This window comes from Vulpes vulpes, chromosome 14, assembly GCF_048418805.1.
Source record: "Vulpes vulpes isolate BD-2025 chromosome 14, VulVul3, whole genome shotgun sequence".
NCBI classification, from domain to species: Eukaryota; Metazoa; Chordata; class Mammalia; order Carnivora; family Canidae; genus Vulpes; species Vulpes vulpes.
Window position 1 is genome coordinate 1974808 of NC_132793.1, and position 16669 is coordinate 1991476.

Consider the following 16669-nt stretch of genomic DNA (forward strand, 5'->3'; position numbering starts at 1 on the left):
GAGGGCGGCCTCTCCAGGACCCAGCACCGAGGGGCACCCGGGCTGCACGCGGGGTGAAGACTCTGCTACATGGAACCCATTTCTGAATTTGCTTCCAGCTTCAGGAGGATGCCACGTTCTCCGAGAGCGCATCTATTTACCTACTGATCGCCCTATTGATGCACTGAGGGGCCACTTTTCATGACGCGGGGACGACGCTTCCAGAAGAAGCGGAAACAGCACGACACGAACTTGTACCCCCACCTGGGTTCCCTCTGCGAACCGCTGGGCGGAGAGACGACACAGTGCCCCCAAACACGGCACGGCCGCGATTTTTCTCCAGGGATAGAGCACCGGGTGCTCTGATGTGTCTTGTTTATGCTTTTTTTTTTTAAAAAACAGTTTTATTTATTTATTCATGAGACACACACACAGAGAGAGAGAGAGGCAGAGACCCAGGCAGAGGGAGAAGCAGGCTCCATGCAGGGAGCCCGACGTGGGACTCGATCCCGGGTCTCCAGGATCAGGGCCCGGGCCGAAGGCAGGTGCCAAACCGCTGAGCCCCCCAGGGATCCCTTGTTTATGCTTTTTAACGCAGCCTTTTCACTTTAGAATAGTTCTGAATTTACCGCAAGGCTGCCAACGCGGTAGAGAGAGGCCCCGCGCCCTCTGCACCTGCTTCCCGTCCCGCTAGCCTCAGGCGGGTCACAAACCGATACGGACCCGCGGTTAGAACCGCGTCTGTGCTTTATTCAGACGTCGTCCTCGGGATCCCACCCAGGACCCCTCGCGACGCTGGGGCCTCGCGTCTCCGTAGGCCCCGCGGGGCTGGGATGGCGCCTCGGGTTTCCCCTTGTCGTTGACCTTGGCAATTTGAGGGCCGCGCTCGCACGCGTGCAGGACGAGCCGCCACTTGCTTTCCTTCGCGTGGAAGCTCGGCTCTGAGGCCGAGCGAACCCTGCCCGCCCCGACGGCGCCTCTTCTTCAAACTTCCTCCCGAGAAGCACAGAGCTTGGTGGAGGAGCCGCCAGGCCCGGCCCCGCGGGCGCCTTCCCCTTGGTCTCACACGCTCGCTCGCTGAAACCCTTCGTCTCCATTTGGATTCCTGGCTTCAAATAAGAACTAAAAATAAACCAAATCCACTTACAAAATAGATGTTGAGTGAGCTAATTTAACACCGCATTATCTGAAGACGGTTATTATAATCAAGATGGCTCTGCGTTGTTCTACAATCTCCTAATTAGATGTGGTCCCAAAAGCTATTCTGGCTTTTAGAAAAATTACCTTTGGAGAAAATGCCTGTATTTATAAATGTCTGTGTATGTGTGTGTACATATATTTATTTTTAGTTGTTGCATCTGACTTAAGAAACTATATTCTACTGAAAAACTCACACAACATGTTGCGAACTCACCCGGCCAAAGGAGAAAAGCCAACGCCCTGAAAGTGGGGTGCGGGTCACTAAAGCCGCAGGTGGGGGAACCGGGTGGTGGCGGGCCACCGAGTCGGGCGGTGGCCTTGCGTCCGCGTGGCTGGGCCCCGTCGCTCTCTGGGTGACCTGAAGGCCCCGGGACGCACAGCCGCCCTGCAGCAGGTCCCCCCACTGAGAAGAGCAGCTCCCCGCGGGCTGAGGGGCTGGCGGATGGGGATGGGCATCCTCACCTGGACCCCCCGGGGCCTTCTGCAGACCACAGGCCTGGCCACATGCGAGTCTGCCCTCCCTGCCCCAAACCTGTGGGCGAGCGCACGTGCTTGGGCCGCAAGGCACACAAATACCGAATTACTTCTTCAATACACTTGCCTCCCGGATGGTGGACGGGATCCCAGAGCCGCTACCCTGTGTGCGGGGACAACGCACTCCCGGCGAGCCGGGGGGACCGACTTAGAGCCTCCCTGCCCCGGGCAGCCCGGTAACAGTCCCGACGGCGGCCCTGGCCTTGGCCCTGGCCCTGCCCTGCCCCTGCCCCTGCCCTTGCCTCTGTCCTGCTCCTGCCCCTGCCCCTGGCACTGCCTGCCCCTGGCTCTGCTCCTGCCCCTGGCCCTGCCCCTGCCCTGCTCCTGCCTGCCCCTGGCCCTGGCCCTGCTCCTGCCCCTGCCCCTGCCCTGCCCTGCTCCTGCCCCTGGCCCTGCCCCTGCCCTGCTCCTGCCTCTGGCCCTGCCCTGCCCTGCTCCTGCCCCTGCCCCTGGCCCTGCCCCTGCCCTGCTCCTGCCTCTGGCCCTGCCCTGCCCTGCTCCTGCCCTTGCCCCTGCCCTGCCCCTGCTCCTGCCCCTGCCCCTGCCCTTGCCCCTGCCCTGCCCCTGCCCTGCTCCTGCCCTTGCCCCTGCCCTGCCCCTGCCCCTGCCTTTGCCCCTGCCCTGCCCCTGGCCCTGCCCTGCTCCTACCCCTGCCCTGCTCCTGGCCTTGCCCCTGCCCTGCCCTTGGCCCTGGCCCTAGCCCTGGCCCTGCCCTCCCCCTGCTCCTGGCCCTGCCCCTGGCCCTGCCCAGCCCTGTCCCCTTGCATTTCACCCCCACCTGCGGCAGCCTCTGGCATGCCCCGCACACCTCACATCCCAGGCCTTCCTTCCAAGCCGTGAATGAAAGCAGAAGTGGAATCAAAAACAACTTCTGCAAGAAAAATAGCCTCAAGCCCTGTATCTTCAGCCAAATGTTCAACAGTGAAGGCGGGAGTGCTGAGCTGTGCCTGGAAGAGGAACACCTTCCCCGCGCGGTGCTTCGTACGCCCACTTTGTGGTTTCGTCTTTTCTTCCCCCCATCAAACCAGACACTTCTTCTAAGTCAAGCTCTCGGGGTAGAGCCGGGAAAGTGATGAGCAGGTGTGTGGGGACGAGGGGGGCGTGTGCCTCCTTCCCGCGGACTCGGGGCCCAGATTGAGGCGAACGTCGCCACGCAGAGCCGCTGTGACCATGTTTCTGGCACCAATTAGGTCATTGGTCAGACTGGCACGTGGCAAGGACGCGGCAGGCACGCAGGGAGGCCAGGTACCGGGCAGGGGCCTGGAGCCTGGGGTTTGGCCCCACGAGTGTTCGCGACAGGGAGGCCCCACGGCCCGGCCCCTGCTGAGTGGACAGCACGGCCGAGGACGCGGCACTGCTGCACGGGCGGCTCCAGGCGGCTCTGTCGGTGATGCGCTGTGAGCCTGGCCGCTGCCTGGCTCCTCGGGGCTCTGTCCCCATCTGCAAGAGGGGCGTAAGCACCCCGCGGACCTCACGGGCTCGAGAATGACGTGGCGCATCCCCTTTGCACACCATCTGTTTCAACTGTCGCGTTAATATGCCTTAAATTAATATTCCTGTGGTGTTAACGTTAATTCTTTTGACGTTCTGGTCACTGGTGACATCAGGGTCTCTCAACCTTGGCCCCGGTGACACCTGGGGCAGGACGCGTCTGCATTGGGGGCTGTCCCGTGCGACGTCTAGCCGTGCCCCTGACTGTCCCCTGCAGACACCAGTGGATGCCTCACCCCGGGGCGTGGCGACAACCAAAATGCCTCCAGACACTGCCCAACACCTCCCGGGCGCGGGCCACCCTGGCCGGGAGCCCCTGAGCTACGGGTGCTGCCAAACAGCCCGGGGGCGGAAGTCCTCCCCAGGACTCACCGATGCGGAGCCTCATTTCAGCGGCAAACACGTCTCTAGAGGTGAAGCTGGACACACGGCTCTACAACTGGATCCCGAAAGGCCGACCTGGCCTCCTGAACCCCAGACCGAGCCGGGCTCGGGACGAATGAAGGCCTGGGTGTCCCAGGAGGGTCACGTGTCCCGGCCCCACTGGTGTCCAGCCACGGAGTGACCCCACGGAGCAGTGGGTGTTCTGCAGCACCGCGTGTGGGGTGCCGCCTGGGGCATCGAACGCCGAGCCTGGGGACTCGAGAGCCCTGAGGACACCCGTCAGTAGTGAGGTCCCCGTCCCAGAGGCAGCGGTGCCCCGATCCAAGGGAGGACAAAAGGAGCGGCCCTCGCTGCGGCCGCACTGAGCCAGAGGACCCGGCCCGGAGCGGAGCAGCGAGCAAGGAAGGGGCACGTCCAGGGAAAGTCTCTCGCCAAAGACACACAGTTCCGTTGTGGGACTAAGTGGCCCTCCTCACAGCGAACGGGGAGCACCGAGCATTTTACCCACAGACTCACCTGCCGGGCTGGGCACCATGAGGCCGATGACACGGAAGGTCGGCCAATTCGCTCACAACGTGGTTACTTCCACCCCTGGATCGGCATCCTCCGGCCAGAGGCGGCACCGGGACTCAAGGGGACTCTGACCTGCGTCCTCACGTGGCCTGTGACCCGAGTCCTCCCGCAGACGCCGGAGTCAGGGCGAGGGCCGGCTCCCCCCGCCCGACCCAGAACCTGCAGAACACGGCCCCCCCCTTTCCCACTCCCTCAAACCCACAAAGACAACCTGGCTGCGTTTCCAAAGGAGGGTTTGGGTTCCCTTTTAGGGAAACCAGTCTTTATCTTGTGACCTTTCCCCTATGTCCTTGGTCGTCTTTAAAAGACAGTCCCTCACGTTCACAATCGGGTGTGTGCACCGGGGCCGCCTCGCCACGCTCCGAGACCGCGCAGAGCGATGCCCTCCCCCTCGGGCCGCGGCGAGCCGCTGCTTCTCCCCAGAGGGCCTCCGCCCCACGGCGCACCCCGTTTCCTGACCCGGTTCCTCCACGCAGAGCGAACACCCCGGGGGTCTGGCTGCCCGGGCTCATGCAACACGACTGCCCCGTCCTCCCCGCGCTCCCCAGGGCGCGTACCGTCCACGCTGCTCCCGGCTGGCTTCTCCCTGGGTCCCGCCAGGCCACTGAGAATTTTCCCGAGGCCAAATCATCTGCGGCCTGGAGGAAGTCGGTGAGTTTAACTTCAACGTTACCCCACTGTCTTAATAAGTGAATTGGCCAAACAACCACACAGAAACTTCCGGGTGTTTTGTCTCAGAACATTGGGACTGTCGTCCGCTAGGACCCGCCGGTACGGACGGGGGTATTGCTGGTCTCCTGACCACAGTAGTTGCCACCAGGGACGACAAAGGAGGAGGAGGACGGCTTCTCTCTCCTGACGTCCCATTTTCCTCCACTCCCCAGACACCGGGAAGCTCACGCCAAGGGGGAGGGGCTCCCTGTAGCGCTCGGGGAGCCCCCCCAGCAGGTGGGCAGGGCGCGCTCAGGCAGGGACAACCATCACCCTGGCTCCCGGCCTCCCTTGGTCTCCTGAGCTCCCCACGCCTCCAACCCCACGCGACACAAGGTGGGAGTGTACGAACACACGGCACGGCCGGCCTGGGAGAGCTCACGGCTCGGCTTTGCTGTTCTCTTTGTGGAAGAGCAGCACGGGTACGGTTCCATACGAGCTCAGGGGAGGGACAAGTCCACCACTCAGGGCCGGGGCAGGACTTCCCCACACAGCTCAGGTCAGTGGCTGCATCTCCTGACCACGCCAACATCACACTGTACCCGATGCTGCCTCCCAGTGAGCAGGACAGACCGTTAGCGACTTATTGTTAATTTTTTTAAAAAAAACCTGAAAACACCTCTGAACTAGTTGCCACAAACCAAAAGAACCACCTTAGCCTCAAAAGAGCCAACCTGTGGACACCGGGGAGCAGGAAACGGACTCCCGGCAAGTGTCCATGCTCTCAGGTCACATGCAACAAGACGGACAGACCGACCACCACCAGGCTGCTAGGCCTGAAGCTCACGCGGGAATCCTGCGCTCTGCATCATCTGGGCCTTGGGGATCGCATCCCCGTGGAGTCTAACCACCTTCTTCCTTTTTAAGATTTATGTATTTGAGAGAGAGAGAGAGAGCGCATGAGTGGGGGGCGCAGGGGAGAGGGGGCGAGAATCCCAAGCAGACTCTCCTCTGAGCGCGGAGCCCGACGTGGGGCTCGATCCCACGACCCTGAGATCACGACCTGAGCGGAAACCGAGAGCCAGAGGCTCAACCGCCCAAGCCACCCAGGCACCCCCGAGGTAAACTGTTTTCTATGCTGGTTTCTCGAATTAGAGAGAAACTGGTTCGCTGCTTGGCCACCTCATCTCCGCCCCTTCCTCACGTGCACGTTAGCGGCGCATCACAGACCCCGAGGTGTGACCAGTGTCGCTCTCACGCGGCTGGAGTGGCGGATGCGCTCACCAATCCTCCCAGCTCACACGGGCCCTCCGCTCAGCGCCCCGGGGGAACAAGGGGAGGGAGACACGTTCTCGCAGGCAGGCGGGTGTGTCACGGGCACGCGCGTCCAGCTCGGCGGCGGGATCACTTACCTAGGAAGAAGAGAACAGAGAAGCTTCATTAGTGGGGTCTAGCTGCGCTCCCCTCTGGCTCCCTAACGATGGTGGTGACAGCGACAGGTGGACTCTGGTTATCCCCACAAGTACCCTGGAACCCCGTTAGTCCACGCGGCGCGGCATGCTCTCTGGAACACGCTCCTCCACCCACTACTGAGCCCCTCCCGAGTCGGGCAACCAGAGAGCGTCTCCAGGTCGTGGAGACAGGTGCCCTCAGAAGTAGTGGGGTCAGCAGGCTGAAGGAGGCTCCTGACGTCTGGACCACGGTTCTTCCCAGCTGCACCGCTCGCCTAATAAAATCATTCTTGAGTCTCAACGCCCTGAACAGGGAGCCAGGTAAGTAGCAATAACCAGGGGCATTTCCTAGGGGCCACACTCTGTTTCTCTCAGTTTCCCTGGGTCCTCCTCTTCCATCCAGCTGCATCAGCTCTTCTGCAGAGAGGCCAGTGTCCGAATTACGCTCAGCTGCTCACGGGTGGGACTGAATTACTTATTTATTTATTTATTTATTTATTTATTTATTTATTTATTAATTTATGGGGAAGGAGTCATTGACCCTGAAACTTTGGAGCTTTAGCATCTAATACGGAGAAGCAGCTCGAGTGATGATGCTGGACTGTGGTGCTGCCTCCCCACTTGGGCTTTCCTCTTGCTCTGAGCGTGACCAGGTATGACCAGTCTAGGGCTCTACAAAAAATGGAGACCATCCGCTATCTACCGGAGAAGAAAGTTCTTTCTTCCCTGACTGCATTAGTTTCCTGGAGAGACACGCTCGGTGGACTGCTGCAGAGCGGTAACCGTTCCAGATCTTCAAACATAATGAGTTTGCGTTTCCTGACTCTGTGGCAAGAGGCCTCATAGGAACACCTGCCTGTGCCCACGAGGAGCCTGAAACTCCCAGTGAGCCTCCTGCACCCAGGCTCTCTGGGGATCCTGGGTCACGGACAGGCGCTCGACTGGCCGACAGTCTCAACACAGCTCACAGAGACGAACCACAAACATTTGTAGGAACTGCTCCCACTCACCCTGTGGCGACCCAGCCAGCGGTCACCCTGGCGACCAGGGTCACATCTTATCACAACACCTGCCCACGGTGGACGGCTGTAGGAGCTCCTACGATCTGGGCCTCCGAACACCTCCAGGGGCAAGAACACAAACTACAGCTGCAGCCACTGGACTCCTCTCGTTCTATCTTTCTCTCCTTCACAAGCGCACACAGGCTGCACATCCCTTGGGGGTGAGCTCGGTCGTGGTCTGAGGCGGCACCTGATGCTCGGGCGGGGCGGGCCCTGGCCCTGTCGGGCAGCGTGTGTGCACTGCCCTTGCTCGGACAACGCGCAGTTTTCACAAGCGAGTCCCGAGTGTGAGCTCGTTCCCAAGGCAGCATCTTAACGCACTTCATGCCTCCAAAGGCAAGTGTGAGTAACAACTCTGTAATCTGTGGCCGCTGAGCTGGGGCTTCCTGTGCCCTCCTTTCTTCGTCACTGCTGGAGATGCTATTAAAAATTTCATTTCCATTTCCCAGCGCAGCCCGTGCTGTCTTCATTACCTGACATGTCTTCATTACCTGACAAACACGGCGGTAATATAGACGAACGACTGACCGCTCCCCCCATGCTGAGGCCAGAGGAGGCCGTGCGCAGCCGGGCGACCCCACATCCGAGGAGGACGCCCCGGTGGCTCCCAACAGGAAAGCGGTGGTCCTCACACTGAGGGCCATTGTCACGGCAACAAGAGCCATCATAAAATTAATAATAATAGTTATAATGGCCCAGTGATGCCTCCGTGACACTTGGGATGGGCTGGTGCTCTTCTAAGAGCTTTGGGTGCATGACGCCACTGACCCTCCCAGACACAGAACTGTCCCCCCCCCCCCCCCCGCCCAATCTGGGGATGAGCACATGAGGCTTGGAGGTGTTGGGGGAACCAGGATCAATCAGAGGCGTCTGGCCCTGGGGCCTCACTCCAAACCACTGCCCCCATGGGGTCCCTGCACATGCAGGCCTATGGGATGGCAGGCTGCCCTCCAGCCAGGCACCCTCCAGCCATGCACCCTCCAGCCACGCAGGGTGGGCTGAGAAACCTTCCCTGCACAGCCCGACACTTGGCTCCGAGTCGGATCCTCACTCACCCATACGTCCAGCTCTTCTGCCCCAGGCTCCCGGCCCACAGGCTTCCATGCACACCCTGGAGGAGGCTCCTCCAGAGGACCAGACAGCCCTGGGGCCCTCACTCAGCTTAATTCCTCCTCACAGAGGAGACAGAGCCAGTAGGACAGAGTTTCCACTGCTCCTGGGTCAAAAAACCATGTCCATTTTTGGGATGGTCCTCCTGTGACCGTCCTCGACTCACCTGCAGAGGGGGGCAGGTGACGAGACCCGCCGTGGCTGTTTGGTTCTCGGGAGTTGATCTAAACACTCAATGCTTACGATAAATAGTAAGGGGACTTAGAAATCCAGCAGTTATTAAATTGAATTATCTTCAAAGAGGTAATAAAAACTGGAGCCATGCCATCCCCTGGTTTGCTTACAATCAATTATTAAAGCATCGATATTTACACGGTAAGGAGAGCGTGAGCGTACGTTGTGGTCGCCCGCGCCAGACACTTGAACATCCTCCTTCGCTGCACTGCAGACGGGCTGGCCCCCGCCGCCCGCCCTCCCACGGCTCTGCCTCGGCTTCTCCCCGAATGAAGCCTCAAGTGGACTGTGGTGTCCACCGCAATCCCTACAACAACCCTAAACTAACAAAGGGCAGAAGTAAGACTCCAATAAATAATGCAAAATTCTAAAAGAAAAAAAGGCATCAATTAAAATAAAAAGAAAGATAAGAGAGAGAGAGAGAGAGAGAGGTCACAAAGGGAGACAAAACCACGAACATCAAGGGGGAGATCCGACTCCAACCGCGTCAATAATAAACCTGAAAGGACCACACACGTTCCCCTTCCAGGGCAGGAACAGAAAACACAGACGAACATCAGGCAGGACCCGAACACGCCGTCCACGGAGACACCTGACACGGGCGGAGGGCACCGCGCGGACGTAGGCGCCGGGGCCGCCGCTCTGATGCCAGATGAAGGGACCGCGGCCGAGAGCGGTCGCCAAGGAGAAGCGGGAACACCTGCCCCGGCGGGGCGTTTACAGGTGGTCGCGACGGCTTCGATCGCAACAGCCGCACGCGGGCAGCGCCGCTGTCAGGTGGGCGGCAAAACCCAAACCCAGACGGAAGCCGCGGTACAGCCCGGACAGGTGCGCTGCGGGCGGACGCACACGGGCGGCAACACGGAGACGTCAGAGCAGCACCTGCCTCTGGGGCCAGGCGTGTGGGGAGTGCTGACCAGGGCACAAGAGCACTTTCTGGAATGTTCTGTGCCTTGATAGGAGTTTTGGTAGCGCACGTGTATGCGTCTGTTGAACTTAGAACGTGTGTGTTTTTCTCTCTGTGACCGTCTGCCTCAAAAATGTCAGCAAATCCTGCTGGGGTGTCCGGGTGCAGCCGGCTGGCACCCCCACTGCCCTTCTGGAACCCGGACAAGGACGGTGATGTAGGGGTGGGCGTGGGACGGAGCACGCGCGGCAGCACATGAAGGGCAGGATTTACACGGGGGGTGTCCAGGTGTTCCGCGCCCAGCTCTTCTGTAAGTCCGAAAGATTTCACGATGGATACTGGGCGAGAATCCTGCCGTGGCCCTCGCCCACGCCGCAGGGGTCTGGGGGTGTCCCTCCCTCTCCCGTTCTCCGCCTCTGGCTCCCTCGCGTCCCCTCTCACCTTCCATCAGTTTCCTAACAGACGCTCCACGCGGGTGGTAATTTATTAACATGGCAGGTGTGCCCCTACCTGGGCCTCCACCCCTGGCTCCTGAGACCGAGTCTCTGCCTGCTGGTCCTGCCGTTCAGGTGGGCTCCCTGAGGACAGGCCTCTGGGTGCCTCGGTCTCCCCGGGGCACACCCCCAGAAAGTGTGGATTCAGCCAACACGAGCTGATTCCCTGTTTGCGGCTTATCGTGTTCGGTGTGCGCACGCGCCCCAGGCTCCCGCAGCCCGCGGCCTGGAGCGCTCGATCCTCCAGAAGGAAAGGGCAGCCCGGGAGCAGGCAAAGAATTCCCCCGAGTAGGGAATGGCACCGGTTTCCAGTAAGTTCCTTTCTCTCCCGTGCCTCGTTAGCCAAGATTGATGCCTCTGACTAGATGTCTCTCAGACAGATTCTTAACTGCTATGTAATAAAATCTATTAGAGAATAATTCAAGTTCTCCCACGTATAGATTTCTGTAGATACAGAATGTTTTAGGAGAATTATTCTCTCGCACATACTTTATTAAAAGGCCTGGCGCTAAACATCGCTCTTCTTAAAACAAAATTACTACCTGCAAGGAAATAGCTGTTTTTGAAAAAAAGGAAGGGAAGAAAGCCCTTCCCATCGTGCCCCTCTGTATTTCATTACGAGCTGTTTATTAAGTACTGAAGGGATAATGGATAACAATGCATTTGTTAAATGACAAAACTTCAAATACAAAGACTCATTTATGGGTTTCTTTCATAGCAGCGTATGATTTTCTAAATCTATTCAAGGTTTATAGATTTTAGTGATTTGCACACAGCATGTGAGGGCAGAGACGGAGATTTCGTTATCAAGTTCAGAAAAAAAAAAACAAGGAAGATGAAGGCAGCATTTTATGCAAATCTCTAAACTTTCAGGATGAACAGAAGTAATAATTTTTTAAACAATTGGGAGCTGGGAGGGCGGCTCTGGGGCCCCCGGGGGCTGGTGCGCAGAGTCCGTGGGGACTGTCCCGCCACGGCGGGCCCCCGGGGCACTGACACCTCTGACAGGCTCCTCCGTGGCTGTGGGCGATGAGCTCAGCCAGATGCACGCTTCCCTCCCACCCTGTGTTTCATGCGGGGAATTTAGCGGGTGGACTATCTCAGCAACAAGAACCCGGGGTCTCACTTTGCTGGTTTTTAGGTCTTGTTTCGGGGGAGAGCCCGGGCACCACAGAGGCCCCACAGCAGGGTTGGCAGGGCCGCCTCTGCCTGCAGAGCCCACCCGCTGGGCTTCTCTGCTTTCCCTCCTTGCAGAACACACGCAGGATCCCCTCTCTCCCTGGAGGTGGGGGGGCTCAACCTCACAGGGTAGGGGTGGGGTGGGAGGGGCCATGACTCTGGCCAGAGAGTTGACACCCAACAAGACTGGGCAAGGACTGGGCTTATGGGGGAAGGGAGGACCAGCAGAACCTGCTAGACCACCAGCCTCTCCGTGGACGGGGTGGGGACGCAGCCTCCACACCGTGATGCCACCTGTGGGAGCACCGCTCGCAGGGAGGCACAAAGGCGCTCGGTGCCATCTGCTCCAGCCACACCTCTGCCGTCACGAAGGAGAACCGATGACGTGGCGCGCAGGGCTGTGGCCACCAAGGCCTTTCCTACGGCAGCTCAGCAGCACTCAATATGCAGCTTGTTTTTCCAAAATATATTTTTATGGGCAACAGAGGCAACGAGCCACAGAAGGGAAGATTGTTCTGTGAGAAGCAGAAAAATGCGGAGAACCACGGGGTTACTTCTGAGTATCAGGCGGGAGTGGGGAAGACAGACCCTAAACTGAGCGCGGCCCGTCTTGTGGACCGTGGGCGCTGGAAGGTCCACGCTGAAGGTGTGCGGCTGGTCCGGAGCGGACTCACCTTCGGCTTCTTCCAGAAAGAGGTCCAGAGAGGGAAAGATCCGCTCTGCTGGATTTCCAGGAAAGCGTCTGGGCTAAAAGCACGTGGGCTTGAGTGATTTGCTTGAGTCCCGAGGTGAATTCACATACTTCATTCCTCCTCAGGGCCCCCCCCACAGGGCTGAATCCAAGCCACTGGCCGACCCCCTGGCGGTGACTGTGGCCGCTCCACGCCAGACATGACGCTCCACGCCCGTCCACCAGACCCCCGTGCCTTCCTGCCCCTGCACTCAGCACAGACATGGTCCCGATGCAGCCTCCAGCTGCTTCGCTTGTCCCTGTGCCTCAGTCACGTGTCCTGTCACTCAGTTTAAAGGAGCCCAGCTCTCCGCTGATCTATGTTTACTATTTTTACTGTGTCCACAGCACTACTTGCTTTCTGATATCATCACTGGATGTTGACTTGGTCATCATGCGCCTGCGCTGCTCAGATGGCGGGTGAGCTGCACGGGGACAGGCATCTTGTCTCACCTCTTTGCCGGCATCTCCAGTCCCGGTGATGCTTCGGTAGGTAGCCATGTCTCTACAGAGCCTTCCACTGGGAAGGCAAGAACTCACCAAGAGGCCCATCAACACCAACACTAACCACCAATACCAACACCATCCTCAACACCCTCAATACCACCACTACCAACACCACTGTCAGCAACGCTAATTACCATCAACACCATCACCACCACCACCAACACGTTGACACCTACCACCACCACCATTACCACCAACACCGACATCACAATCAATACCATCACCACCATTAATACCACCACCACGGATACCACAACCACCACTACCATCAACCCAATCAGCACCACCACCACCACCACTACCCACCACTAACACTACCATTGACACAAATACCACCATCAACACCACTACTACCAACACCACTGTTGGCAACACTACCACCAATACGAATACCACCACCGCCACCACATTGACACCCACCACCAATGCCATCACCACCAACACCAACATCACAATCAATACCATCACCACCACCACCATCCACACCAACACCACTGTCAGCAACACTAACCACCAATACCAATATTACCACCACCAACACTAGCATCAACCCAATCAACACCATCACTACCACCACACCCACACTACTGTTAACACTAACCACTACCAATACCAACAGTACCACCACCACCACCATTGATATCAACACTGCCAATATGACACCACCAGAGCCACAATCACCAACATCAACCACACTACTGCCAGCAACACCACAGCAACCAGTAGCAATACCACCATCACCAACACGCTAATGCCACCACCGACACTGCCAACACAACAGAAAAAATACATACACACGGGGTCAAAATTAAAAAAAAAATGTGCACTTGTCTTAAAATTGCCCTAAAGGAAATTCTTTCTCTGTTCTTTACAACCAAGTCACAGTTTTTATGGACCTTCAATATCCTATCCACTACCTAAGCTCCACATGACACACAGTCACCTAAGTCATTCTGTGTTGTCCCTCTTTTTTGCGTCTTCTGCTTTTCATCAGTGTTTGGTGGTGAAGTTTGCCAGCATCACGAGAGTCACACACATGCCACTCAGAGCCACCTGTCCTACTAGAGGTTTGGAGACGGGAGATCTAGATGGTTCCCCTTGCTGTGCAAGTGAGAACCCTAAGGGCCACGTTTAGGGCACTACAGTGCCCCGTACAGGACCGGGTCTGCTGGGGCTGAGCCACCATGGTCTACTTGGTCACACAGCAAACTCCTAAAAACTGACATGCTAGCTCTGGGCTTATTCACAGGATGCACACACCGTGGTTGGGAAACCCTGCGTAAAAATGCTGTGAGGTTAACATGCAGCTGGTCATCTCATGTGCCATATGTTGTACTTCAAAGGAGCCGCCAATAAAATTATGTTATTCTTCTACAAGGCACTTCGTTCCCCATGATTTGAGACAGTAGGAGTTTGGTAAACAGTCATGCAGCACAGGGAAAGATTTCTGACTACTGAAACGTATCTCGAGTGCGACCATACAGATCCTACATGAATTGCCCATCGTCGGACCATTAAAGTACAGTCAACCATCCTTGTTAGCACTTCGATATCCTGAATATCATTTTATATTTCTTTAACAATCCAGGGGGTATTTTAAGATCCTCATGTTGGATGTTACGTGACAGTTACGTGCAGTAGGCATGGAAAGGGCCCCTTGGTCAAGAAACGCCCGAGAGCGTGGGCTCACTATTGCAAATGCAAACAAGAACAAGCATAGATTCATGATTCATGTAACGAGTGTAGACACAGTCCACAGTGTTGGAAGAAAGTGTACCAGGATTTTCATTGCGCTTATCCCCGGGTGATGACAACATCCAGCCCAAAGGGCTCCTTCTAGACCAGACGGCTTCAGTCACTGACAGCCCTGAGTTCTTATCTGACAAGTAAAGAACTTTCTCCCCAAAGACTCGTCTCCCAAACCATAATCCCCCCTGAAGTCACCCAGTGGCTCTCCTCGAGTGTCATCAGTAAGTGAACCTACATCAGATACACCTCACTCTTTGAGGGGGACACGGCAAGTCTGGTGCTCCTTGTAAGAAGTGGGCACACGAGTGTCACCTGAGCCCGGGCACAGTGGGCATTGGCGCCTGCTCCACGTGGTGCAAGGTGTGCTGTGCAGGTGTGGGCACTAAGGAGCCACCAAGAAACACTTATAGGATAAGCACAGGGGAGTCTGCTACCAGGTAATTTCCACGCCACAGCGACCTATTCAGATAAAACCAGTCATCCCTGTTGGTTGAAATTGCTGTGATTACAAAGTGGCAGCAGCTCTCCCCGGAGCAGCAGCACACGGAGCTGGATGGGCCCAGTGAGCACGCATGAGAGTGGCCACGTGGAGCCGGTGAGCTGGAGTCCTGTGCCCCCGCCCACCCCCACCCCCACTCCCGCCTCCCACCATCTTCTTTTGTTGTTGCTAAACGGTTGTATTCACACCTCGGACGTGGACCTCAGTGAGGTAAGTCCACGCTACAGCCAGTCTTCGTGGGAGGGTCAGTGAGGACTTCCCTCCACGCCCCCACCCTGGGAATAAGCCGTTTTGGAGCTGTTCCTGTTGCAAGGACGGTGCTGACGTGCTTCCCTCAATGGGAGGACTCCACTGGGACTGGAGGAAAAGGGGGCTGCTCCCTGGGCCGTGTTGCTGGGGCCAGTTCACTGCCCTGAACCAACCACATGCTGTGGACCGAAGTGTCCCGTGGCCTCCTATCTCTCTGGCACCTGCCATGTGGATCTGGGAAAACTCTAGAGCCACCCCACCATCTTGCAGCATCCTGCCTGCACCCACGTCCGGGCTACAAGGGGAAGGCAGATGGCCCCACTTTCCAGGCCAGCCTCATGGGGGATGAAGTGGTCCCTCTGATCCCCACCGAGCTCCTGTATCTTAGCGATGCCAGAAGCTACGGAAGATGGCTCCTGGTCCGAGAGCATCTGTCAGACTTTCAGCAGGAAGGTAACCATAGTGACCATCTTGCATCTCGGGGCCGCTCCACGGGAGGGAAGGCCCTTCATCCCCGCATCACAGGACAGCCTGAAAGCTCCCGACTCACAGCCTGTATCTGTTGCACCACATCTACCCGTCCCTCGTTCCTCCACCAGCCATGTCATTCTGCAACACGCCAAAGCAAGCTACAGACGTGAGAATAACTCACCCACAAACATGTCACCGTGCATGTCATTAGCGGAGTGCAAAACTCACTTAGGTTTTTTATTTTTTTTCCTTTAATGTGAGATGTACGTGGCATGAAATGCAAAGATCTCAGCTGTGACACAGGCATACTCTGCAGGACGGCCCTTATCCAGATCGTGGGTGTTGTCCGTAACCCTGAAAGACCCCTCACCCCCACTCCCACCCTGACTCCCCCACCACTGCCAGAAGCAGACGCCGTGACAATATTTTCAAACCATCGATTGGCTTCGTTCTACAATGTCACATAAACAGAATGGTACAGGAAGTATTCCACTGCGTGAGTCTTTTCTCACTGCACACGCTTTCTGGATTCACCCGTTGCCATAGGTGTTAGCGGTGTGCTCCTTCCCGTTGCTGAACAGAATCCCACTGCACGATGCACCTGTCGGCTGCTGGTCGCCTGGGCTGCCTTGGTTTCTGTTGTGAACAAAGCTGCTTTGAACACTCAGTACAAGTCTCTCATTTCCCTTAGATAACATCTGGGAGGGGAAAACTGAGCTGTAGGGTGAGCATGGGTTTGACTTTATTTTTTTTCTTTAAGTTTAAAAACAAATTTTTAAAAGATTTTATTTAGTTGACAGAGAGAGAGAGAGAGAGATCATGAGTGCATGAGCAGGGAGGAGGGGCAGGGGGAGAGGAGAAGCAGACTCCCTGCTGAGCGGGGAGCCTGATGTGGGGACTCGATCTCAGGACCCTGGGATCATGACCAGAGCCGAAGGCAGATGCTGAACTGAGCCACCCAGGGGCCCCTGATTTTCTTTCTTGAAATCAAATAATGTGACTGTCGCCAGTGATCTAAAATAGCAGATCCCCAAATGTGGTCCATCATTACAATCTGAGGAAAACTTTTAAAATGCACATTCCTGGACCCTTCAACTACCGAATCAGAACCTCCATGAGGGGGCAGAGGGAGCTGCATTTTCCAGGAATTTCCCCAAATAGTGCTGCTCGGGGGCTACATTTGGAGATCACTGGGTTTTGACTCTGAGACCAGATG

General features: G+C 57.1%; 1 protein-coding gene across 4 annotated transcripts in view; it reads right to left on the reverse strand.

Moving 5' to 3' along the window:
- The window catches only part of CDH4 (cadherin 4), a 507046-nt gene that overhangs the window by 306266 nt on the left and 184111 nt on the right, over positions 1 to 16669 (reverse strand). Inside the window, exon 2 of one of the 4 annotated variants that reach the window (XM_072735458.1) lies at positions 6097 to 6224. The exons of the other annotated variants lie outside the window; for them this stretch is intronic. The gene's annotated coding sequence lies outside the window, so the exon portion shown is untranslated. The remainder of the gene's footprint in view (positions 1 to 6096; positions 6225 to 16669) is intronic. 4 annotated transcript variants of the gene reach the window in all.